The sequence below is a fragment of the Carassius carassius genome, chromosome 17, assembly GCF_963082965.1.
Source record: "Carassius carassius chromosome 17, fCarCar2.1, whole genome shotgun sequence".
In the NCBI taxonomy this organism is placed as follows: domain Eukaryota; kingdom Metazoa; phylum Chordata; class Actinopteri; order Cypriniformes; family Cyprinidae; genus Carassius; species Carassius carassius.
This window is the reverse complement of record NC_081771.1, coordinates 6,488,559-6,499,999: the sequence shown is the minus strand read 5'-3', so window position 1 is coordinate 6,499,999 and position 11,441 is coordinate 6,488,559.

Sequence of the window (11,441 nt, the reverse complement as noted above, 5' to 3'; positions counted from 1 at the left end):
AATCTGACTCAATAATTCCTCCATAACTGATTGGCCCCCTCTGCTGCACTTATTTTAGGTGAGTGAATATTTGAGAGGACTCAAGGAAGGATGTGATTTTTCATGTGTGGGCCATCCTCAGCTGGACTCTAAAGACAGGTGCTCCACTGGCTGCTTTTCTATTACTACAACAATACAGCACTCCCCCATGGTGTCCACTTCTGAAGACTATTCATCTATGCCTTACAACCCTGCATTTTGTCAACAACACTTAGTAGTCAGCTCCCAAAGGGCTTTCTAGCATCAAGCTATTATTAATCTTGTTTGTTTCATTCTTTCACTCCTTTCCTGGTACCACTGACGCTCAATTCCCAGAGGTCCCAGCGATCCATGGATCAGCGTAATCAATGATTTATCTGCATGCAGATGGTGACTGCGACCCATGTAGGACATGCAACAGAGACCTGCGCTGATGTGTTTTAGCTCTAATGGGTTCCTTGTTCACTGTGTTCCTTGTTACATTCACAGACAAAGTATGGGAAACTGGGGCAATATGTAACACTACGTTTCTTTAATCATGGCTATATGTAATACTTAGAGTTCAAATTAATCTTTATTTAATTTTTAGGTAATTGGTCAAATTAATAGAAAATTCTAGCACATGTTCATTGCTGGTAGGTACGATATAAATGTTTTTTTTTTTTTTTTTTTCCCAAAACAAAATTATGAAGAGTGCTGGGTAAATTGCTCTCTCTCTCTCTCTCTCTCTCTCTCTCTCTCTCTCTCTCTCTCTCTCTCTCTATATATATATATATATATATAATTGCTGCTCAGTCTGGTCCTCTGTGAGTGAGTTTTTTTTTTCGCATATGGCATAAAGAGAAAATACCTTATTGTAAATAAACTGTTGAATTTCTAATATATAGTATAAAGTCAGACTTTACGGGGATAAAAGAAACCTGGTGCCTTAGTATACTAACAATCTTTGGGATTTCTATATAATAAAACTTACTAAAACCTGATACATTTACATGATAATATTGTGGACATTCTAAAGTGAAGTTATTTTCTGTAATCTGTCTAGTGTGAAACATTCTGAGACAACATGTTGGATAGCTGAATATGTGCAGCCTATTCATTTTTTCAGCATTCATCAAAACAAGAAAAGTAAGCTATACCTCAGCACATAATGCAGTCAGCGTTACCCACCCATTGCTGTTGCCATTTGAATACACTGACTTAATTTAAATATATTTGAATACATTCCATGTACGCATTTGATTTGCTGCTTTTACAGTGGTGAAAAAAAAAAACCATGGAATCCTCAAGCGCATGGATAAAATTGGTTTTTGGGTTCATTATAGCTTGCCTGTCACACCACTGTAAAATTAATAATGTGCAAAATGTAGTTTGCTTATTGTTTATTAGTCTGACCTGGCAAGACTAACAATACACTAAGAAGGAAATGATAAAATGTGAGAAAACAGGTTGATTAAACTTAATTTTACAGCTAACACAGACTGAAGGTGTGATTCTAAAAGCATTTTTATGTACTAGAAAACTTAAACGAAGCCTGAGCTAAAATGTGTGAAAAGATAAGCAACCAACAGTATAATTCTCTGCAAGAAGCAGACTTTGCATTAGATTATTCAAATTGTTCCATATCAATATTCCCAGTGTCTTCAATGCAAAACAAATGAAGAAAAAAATTAAAGTCACCTTTATGTAATCCAAACCAGTATGACTGTCTTTCATAGAACACAAAATACGATTTTTAGCATGATGTTAATGATGCTTTTATAGACAAAATAATCAAACATAGTTTTGGGCTTTTCTTCACATAAAGCTATCATGTGGGTTAAAATAAATAAATAAGATTCGTTGTATTGACTACCATGATACTTTTACGTATTTTTTTTTTCCTTCTTTTTTTGGTCTGATTTTTGGATTTTGACAGAACCTAGTCACTATCCACTTTCACTATAAGAAAAAGACAAACTTTTTCTCTGAAATCTCTTGCTTTGTTCCACTAAATAATATACTGAAATCACATGAGAGAGTGGAATGATGGTATGCTTTTAGTTTTGGGGTGATCTATCCCTTTAAGTTAAAGGGGGGTACAATGGTGTTTCGTGTATTCAGAGTAGTTCACAGTGTTAATGAGATGGATTCTCATTCTAAACATGGCCAAAGTTTTAAAAAATAATTTAGAAGAATGACTGAGAATTTCTCTGCCGAAAATCTTACTTCCGGGTTGGTACAAGTTGGCAGCGCTGCATACGATAATTCGAGAATGCCTCCAAATAAGTGCAGTTTTTGATGTGAGGGAAAGTTTACCGTGTTCAGCTTCCCCAAGAACAGTGGATGCAGTTTGTTTTTTCGAGGTAGCAACGGAGTGTATCAAGTGCGTTTGTGTGTTCTGGTCATTTGAGTGACAAATGTTTTATAAACAAGGCCCAAGTCGACGCTGGATTTGCACATCATTTGCTATTAAAACATGGAGCCGTCCCTGTGATAAAAGACCCCATTTATGTAAGTACAATTTCATCAGATTTCTGTATTTTTGTTGGAAATCAGAACATAAGTGAATATATGTTAATAGAAACAACACGAAACATCAGTATTATAGCTCCGCTTACTGGCAGGCCTCCAGGAGCTCGGCTTTTTCCAGAGAGAATCGGAAATTTTATTTTATAAATATGGTAAAACTAAAGACTTTTTGGTTGCACTTTATTTTACAGTACATGTACTAACATGTACTTATAGTGTACTTACAATGTATTTATCTAAGAAAGTTCTGGTAATACAAGGTAACTACATGGGGTAGGGTTAGGTTTAGGGGTAGGTTCAGGGTTAGTACCTAGTTATTACATAGTTATTGTAATTACTATAATAAGTACATAGTATGTACATGAGGAACAGGACTGTAAAATAAAGTGCTACCGACTTTTTGGATATATGATGGATGCAGTACTACTCTATAGGTACTCAAGATTAACATGAGATTAGGTGAAACTGTGTATGTTATGTATGTACCCTTTGAAGGGTACGTCCAACATGAGGGACATATTTTACTTATGTGTTGAAAACTATATTGACAACTATCATCAGTGCTTTTCCTATTACAGCAATCCACATATCATAAACAAACTGAATACTAATTGCAAATTCACAAGAGAGGTATAGTCTATTGCAATGTTCCAATAAACTCTAAGCCCATCAAGGCACAAGGCAGTCTATGAGTCAGTACTTTTTAGTAAGGGCTTTAATCATAGTATTATGGGGTGAAGTAATTTTGCCGGTCTGATCATGACAGAAAGCACACAATTATTAAAAATTGTCTGGTACCAGAGAGAGCTCTTGTGCTTGTACATTTATGTTCTTGACATATGCTGTTTCTCAGCTTAATGATTTAATTGAATTGTAGAAATACTGTAAAGTTGTAGTGCTACATACAAGTACCTCCACTGAAATAAAAAGCAATTAGCAGGGATGCGGCTGTCATTATCTGAAATGGTCACAGTAACAACCTTTGAGAGGCTTTTTATTAAAATCCAAATCACAGAAAAGCAAAAGCAAATTTACATTTCCAATAACATGGGCTTTCATGTCCTTCGGTTTTTTAGTTTTTATTATAGACAATTATTGATATTTTAATTCTAAATTCTAATAATGGATATTTATATACATATATTACATATACATATACAATATTAAATACATGATACAGATTAATTATTCAAATGATGGTAATGGTAATAATCAATCTGTTTTTATTGCAGAATATGTACAGGACAGAGTGAATGGTTCATTATTTCCTATCACTTTACTTTTATCATGTTTTCAGTCACACTAAATTAAAACGTTAAAAACTAAATCTCCACAAAAAACATCTCAGTGTATTTTTATCAAGTCCGACAAACAAAAAAAAATCTCAATTTTGTGTCATTCCAGGTTGGGGCACATTCCAGGCTGACCCTACACCTCTTACTGGGCTGCTAAATAAAAACCAAAGGCTCGTTATCAATCTGCACTTAATTAGTCTCCTTCACACAAAATCTGGCATGACAGATTGTGATGGGTAATTATGCATGCTGATGAACAAAAACATGCGTGCCAAGATATGAGGAGACAGAAGAGCATGTCTATGAGACATCTCAATGAGAAAGCGACACGACACTCACAATGGCCTTTTCTCACAGTTTGCTTCTCGAGCACTCTATTATTTCAAAGAAAAAGGTCTTAAGCTTTCATCAAAATAGAATATCTTGCTTCACCACTGAAAATATCTTCCATTTGGATGATATCACACAGGCCATAATATAATGAATAGTGTTATAACAAACTAGCAAATAACAGCAGAAGTGACATCATTGGGTTACATCGCGATGCTCAAGGGTGAACTTAAACATGGCCTTCAACCGTCACATCCAGAACAAAAAGGCTTTTGCACTGGAACAAAGCCGCTCCTCAAAGATGTTTCAAAAAGTAGCTTCAGGCAAAATTATTTATTAAATTTCAACTCACATGAACCTGGCAGTAACACACATCTTCATCTTTTCTATATGAAAATGTTAATAGAAATATACAAAAAATGTTCAGCCTCGTCTCGATGAACAATACAAGGATAGTCATCAAAGTGCTTTAATTTCTTATTTAGTTTCTAAATTAATACTGCTTTTCATTCTTTCAAATAATTATATTAAATTGCATACATTTTCTTGATAATACCAAAAAGGGATAAGGTTAGAAAAAAACATACATTTTATGATTTTAACATTAAATGTTAAATTTTATTGTTAAACCCACTACTTTATATAGAACTGTAGATTTAATGCAATTATATCAGAAGCAACTGTAATTTAATGACAGAAAAATTAAGAGTAATTCTTTGCTCTTACTCAAGGGAAAAGTAATTCTGTTACAGTAATAAATGACTTAGTACACTGTAAAATCTAATAAGTTGGGCTTACTTAAAAAAAGCATGCAAACTGATTGCCTTGAAAAAACTAAGTAAAGTGAAATAGGAATAGTATGTTGTACTGATAAATGCTTAGTTAGTATAGTTAACTTACACAAGAGTTCTAGTAACTAAAAAAGAACTGTACGGGGTACTTGATCCTTTCATTTAGGTTTACTCATGACTTAGTATAGCTACTCACTGACTCCCAGAGTGCATTGCGCAGAATAAATTATGCAGTTTCTTTGTTTTAAAGTTGTTGTTTTTATTTGCCCCCCCCCCCCCCCCCCCCGGCAATTAGCAACATATTAGTGCACCGCTGCCTCTCACTGGTTTATTAATGTAATTGGTTCATTTGTGGCTACTTGAATATTTTAAGTAAGTGTCACTCAAAACAGTAAGTAAATTGTTTTATTTGCCTTGAAAGTAGTTGAAACTTAATAAAACCTAGTAAGTATAACAACTAAGTAAAGATAACTAATTAACTCTAAGTAAGGTAAACTATTGGATTTTACAGTGTAATGCATTAACCCCAACACCATCACTGTATGCATGTGTGTGTGTGTATGTATACATATGTGTGTGTGTGTGTGTGTGTGCGCGTGTTTGAATGTAAGTGTAAATGTAAGCACTTGCAATCAAATATCTCAATGCTCATTCAGAATTGGTGACATATAAATGATACAAGTACTTTAGTTCTTTAATTAAAGCTTGCTAAGATTACACAAAAACGAAACACATGAATTAAGTGAAAAGTTCATTTGCTGAAACCTGGCATTCTTTTGTGAAAGCAGTTGCTTTTATTTGATGACATATTCCCTTAACAATATGATTGTTCTGCGCCTATCTGCAACACAAATAGATTTTGCCAAGCTAAATATTGGCTTTGCATTGAATTATGATGTTGTTCTCGTAACTCATTGTCAATTAATGAAGAACACATAATAGCTATCAGCACATTTTCTCTGCATTAATGTTTTGCTTCAGCCCAATTTTGTAGCAATTGCACAAACAATCAACTGTGGCCTTCAAATGGCATTTAGAGCTGGCTTTTATTTACCTCATACATAAACAGTAATTACACCTCACCACTTCTTCAAACAACAGCGTGGGTGAAGATTCAATACCAATCCAAGCAAATAAATAAACATTATTAGATAAATAATAACTCTAACTCGTAACGAAACAGAATATTAAATAAAGAGCTGTATTTATAAGTGAGTTTTAACATCTTAGTCAAACTTGCACACAATTATTTTGCCATTCATTTGGTCATATTATATTTTCTGTCTGAAAAAAAACACACATTAATGTTGTAAATCTGACAGAGGTACACAGCATAGATGTATAGGAGGACTTCACACAGCTTGTGTTTCAGCTGAGTGAGTGCTCAAAGTTGCCAACGTGTTATTCATGAGATCTACAGCTCACAGTGCACTGAACTGCATGCACGGCAGCCTTGCGGCAGATAACTCTTATTGATAATGTAATCCTTTAGAGGTCAGAAACATGCATCATGGCTAAGAGAGCTGGTGTATCCATCATGCGTGCTCCTCAGATAAATGATCTAACAGAGAGGTGTGCTTTAATGACTACTTTTAATGGGAGTTCCTGGTACAGTATAGGACATGGGCTGACTTTTACATTTCATTTAGAAAAACAAAAACACAACTTAAAATAAACGTCTCAGGTTGAATACAATTTTACGTGATTTCATTAGTAATCGCATTTACCGTGTTGTATGTGAGCATAGACATTGAAACATTGAAGTATAAACATATTGACTTTAAGAAAAAAATGTTTATGAATCCTTCAATTATTAAAAATTAATATGTTGATTTCACTATTTAATTTGAACAGTTGGATTTAATTAATTAATGACCCATTTATAAACTTATTTCGATCCTGAATAAATGACCATTTTTGAACAAATGGGTTGAATGAATAATTCAATGACTAATGAATCAACATTCTATAGTGAATCATTTTTAGTGAATGATTCAATGAGCCCTATTTTAAAGATCTATGCGCATGATCTGAAGCACATGGCGCAGTTGTAAAATGGTCGGCGCTGGGATGAAACAGGGTTTAAAAGGGTTGTCTATATTCTCTTAACGAGTAATGGGTGTGTTTTGGGCATAACATGCAATAAACCAATCAGAGTTTCATCTCCCAGTCCCTTTAAGAGCCAGTTGCGCACACACCATGGCGGATTCGCTATTTACACAGCAGAATTTGCAAGCGAAATGACTGAACACGTCTCCAGAGAGGAAACAAATCTCCTTGTGTGCAAGCAAATAGGTAGCCTTATTCTGATACGTGCAATGACTATCCATTATGACATGCATTTTTGTGTGCTGCTGCATGTCCCTGTGTGTGTGTGTGTGTGTGTGTGTGTAATAAGCAGAGTGTATGCATGTTGTGCACATGCCTATAGGCACATATTACTAATACGCTCTTAAAAAAAAAAAAATGTTTAGTTGGTCAGTGGCGCAGTCTATTTCAGTTGTCTTAAAGAAAATGCACCAACAATGTGCCTGAACACACCTTGTTTTCAGACCAACACACCCATGGGCGCACAAATGGGCGCAGATACATTTGCTATTAAAACATGAAAATGATAACTGCGTCGATCTGAAACTAGCAAAAATTACTTGCATCGCACCTGTCGGCACATTGCACCACGTGTATGATAGGACCCAATGAGTCACTCATAAAGACTTTTACTTGCTGCCCCCTACTAGCATATTAATATGATCTGCAGAAAGAGACACTGAAAACTCCTACCAGTACAGAGACTGACAGTCTAAAATACTAATGTTTCATTTTTTTACAGACCGCATCCATGACATGCTGTCAGTCACTAAAAGAAATACTTTCCACTTGTCCTTCAGTTTAGAAAATAAACAGATATGTGCTTATAATGGAAATTTCTATCACTTTGAGTCATAGAGTTCCAATGTCAAATGCTTTTTTATTTGCTTGCTGCTTTATGAAGTGAAAACGGGATATGAATACTGTTTTATGTTGAATTTAAAGAATTTTCACTTGAATGATTATAAAGATTGACATTATGAAATTAAGAGTAGTGATTCCCATTGCTTTTGTGGAGATAAATAATTAAACACACAACCCTGTACTCCAAACTCCAAAGAAGTTTTTGCATCTCACAAATGTTTTGTTTGCTTCTTCACCTTTATATTCCATCACCAACTTACTAGGAAAACACAAGCGGAACTCATTAACTGCGAAGCCAAAGGTCCTCGAGCAGTCGGCACTCTCTTACTCTTCTGTTTTGTACTGTAATCTAAAAGTGTACAGTAATCCAGGGGAGCGAGAAAAGGTCAGTATGTGAGCGGGAGCCGTCGCAAAGCCTGAGGCTCCAGACAGAGGGATTAGTCATCGCTATACGAGAGCGAAAGTGAGGGAGGGAGTCAGATTCGACAGCTTCTTTAAGATGAGTGGGGAGGGGGGGTTGGGGGGTTGGGGACAGGGGAGATAGCAGTGAGAGCGAGACAGAGAATGGAAGAGAATTAGAGTGATGGACTTGCCGGCCTGCTTAATTAAGGTGGACGAGTGCAGAGATATGATACAAGCCTCCAGCAAACTGAAATCCTATTTCACACAACTTACAAAACAATTCACTCACTTTTTCTTTCACTTACTGGTACTTTAAAAGCGCTTTTTTTTAAAGGCTGTGCATTATTGGTAGAAACTTTTCCACAGGTAACGAAAACATCAGTTGACTAAGGTACATTTAATTTACTGTCTCAATAAAGGTTTCAGCTAGCATCGCCCACATTAATCAGTGCTCATTATCAGAAGAAGACAATAATTGTTTTCATAATGTTTTAACATAATATAGTAACTTATGCACAGTCCACATCTGAAACTAACTAAAATCTGTAAACTAACAGCCATAAAGTTATTTTAAGTTTCATTTTTTTCCTTCTAAAATCTACTAAAATATCCCAAAACTATTACATTTTTTTTGTTACCTTTAATAAAACTTAAATAAATCAATGTGTAAATATAAAATGAAAAATATACACATTTAAACACTAAGAAATGTTATGCAAAAACTGAATTAGCCACTATCTCACTACTGAGAAATATTTTTAGTTTATTGCTCCCAAACACTGCAAAAGACAAAGTGAAAAATGCTTATAATTGTCTAGTTTATTCCTGAGTGCATTGATAAATCGGGGTCAATCATATTGTTAAAACACTGTATAAAAATATCCTTGAGTAAATTCTACCATTTACATTCCCCTCTAAGAGAACAGTTTGTTACTGCGGAATATTTAATGTGAGTGAGCAAGAAATTTAATGTGTTCCTGGCCTGCCAAAGATCGGTTTAATTCTCCTTGAGAAATCTATGATTAATGTCCTCTTCCCCGCATTGGTTTTTCTGCGACCATTCCTGTCCTATTTTGGGAATTTATGAAATTAATCCTATATTTAGTGGCCTATTACTAAAAAAAAACAATACCTTGCAACATTTATGTGCTTCGGTAAAGTTACTTGCTATTGACTGGTGTTTTAACCAATTAAAAATACATTAGCACTTTCTGTGCAACAAGAAGTTTGCATTGATATTTCTATAGGAAAGCAAAGTAAGAGGCTCATGGGCTGAACTAAATAACTTTAAAAACTAAATAAATCATTACCATCTGGTTAGTGTTCCCATGACACTCAATACTGTACAAAGGTTGTTCAAACCAACAACTGGTCTAGAGTTTTTGCACCTGTGTTAAAAGCCATTTATTGTCATTCATTAAACCATTATATTGTTGAAAAATAGCAGTTTAACCTGCTGTATCTATTAACTGGTGGAAAAAAAATAACTAAATTTTATTTTTAAATTTACCATTGTTTCTGTACTTCGAACTGTCGCGTGAGCAATTCAAATTTCACATTTCCTACCTCAGGTTTTATGTACCATAGTTAATAATACATAAAATTCCTCTGAAATGGAGAAACATTCTTGTAGTTCTAGTTTTCCATTTGGAAGGACGAGTTATTTTAGGATGCTACTATGAGGTGAATTTATTGTTCTTTCTTGCATATAAGTGGTGTCTTTATAATCTGAATGTTATAAATCCCATTATTTCTTGTACAAAAACATTCTTCTATACAAGGTTACTCTGCCATCTGTCAAGCAGATACACTGCTTCTCAACTTACAGAAACCTATATATATATATATATATATATATATATATATATATATATATATATATATATATATATATGCAAACGATGAGGTAGCCTTTTTGATTTTCAGACTTTTCCTGAATAAATTGGTGTTTGAGAGTGAATCGGTTGAAATAATGATTCAGAGATACATATAGAATCATTGCAGAGACATAAACTACAGACATCATCACCCACAGCTATTTACGCATCACATATAGTTAAAACATGAAGATATTTTAATGCATCTGATGAACAGTAGCAAACATAATGTCTATACTAAATGACTGTAAACTGAAGTGGAAGCTGTTTATTGATTTTCTGTGCTTGGCAGACCAAGCTAACACTGAGGCAATCCAGAGCACTTTACTCTGCTGGATGAAGCGTTGCATATTCACTTAATAGATTCCAGGTAAAACACTTTTATGTCTTCTAAAATTGACATTTTTAAGGAGTGATTTTAAAAAAAGTTTTAAACGTGTACAATAAGAAATGTTAATATCCTCTATTAATTTCCTCGAAAACACCCTAGAAACTATATGCGGAAAAACCTCTCAAGACACCTTATTGGCAGGTTTACAATGCCCTGTAAAATAAAGTGAAATGTTCCTATTTGTCAATGTGTAATTATTTATATGCATTATAGCAAACCTATAAGTCTGTAACAACCCTTAGGCAGTGTAAAAGACATCCATAGATGGCTTACTTTTCCATAAGCCCTCCACAGCTCATGCTTTTGGACATGCGGTAATGGTATTGTCATAACAAAGAAATATCACACACTCACTCAGTGAGGAACAATGTCCATGACATGTGTCACAATTCATAGCAGGGCCACTATGACATTGCATGTCAAGGCAGATTGTTTGGAGAGCTTTCTAATGTATTTTGGCCTCCGAGTTTCACTCCACTCGACTGAACTTTTGACATTTGCAGAAAAGAAGATCTGCAGCTCCCTTACCAGTAGGCGTACCAACACATGCTCATATTTATTTAAAGAAGACCAAGAATAAGGATATTACAAATTAATGGGGTTTCATATGAATATTCTGCAGTAATATTAGAGCTTTTATCTTGTGCTTTTAATTTGAATTTAGAACCAAGCTAAATCAATACGAGCAAATCACATACCATATAAAACAGAGTATGCTGATTATCTTTTCCTCTATAAGATGTCCAGACATAACTAGGTCATTTTTGATAAAGAGGAACAATGTATGCTTGAGGAATCAGAAGAGATGTGATGTAGAAGAGCGTCTCATTAATACTAGTTAGCAGCAGCACTACTTGAGTCTCTAGATCTGAGT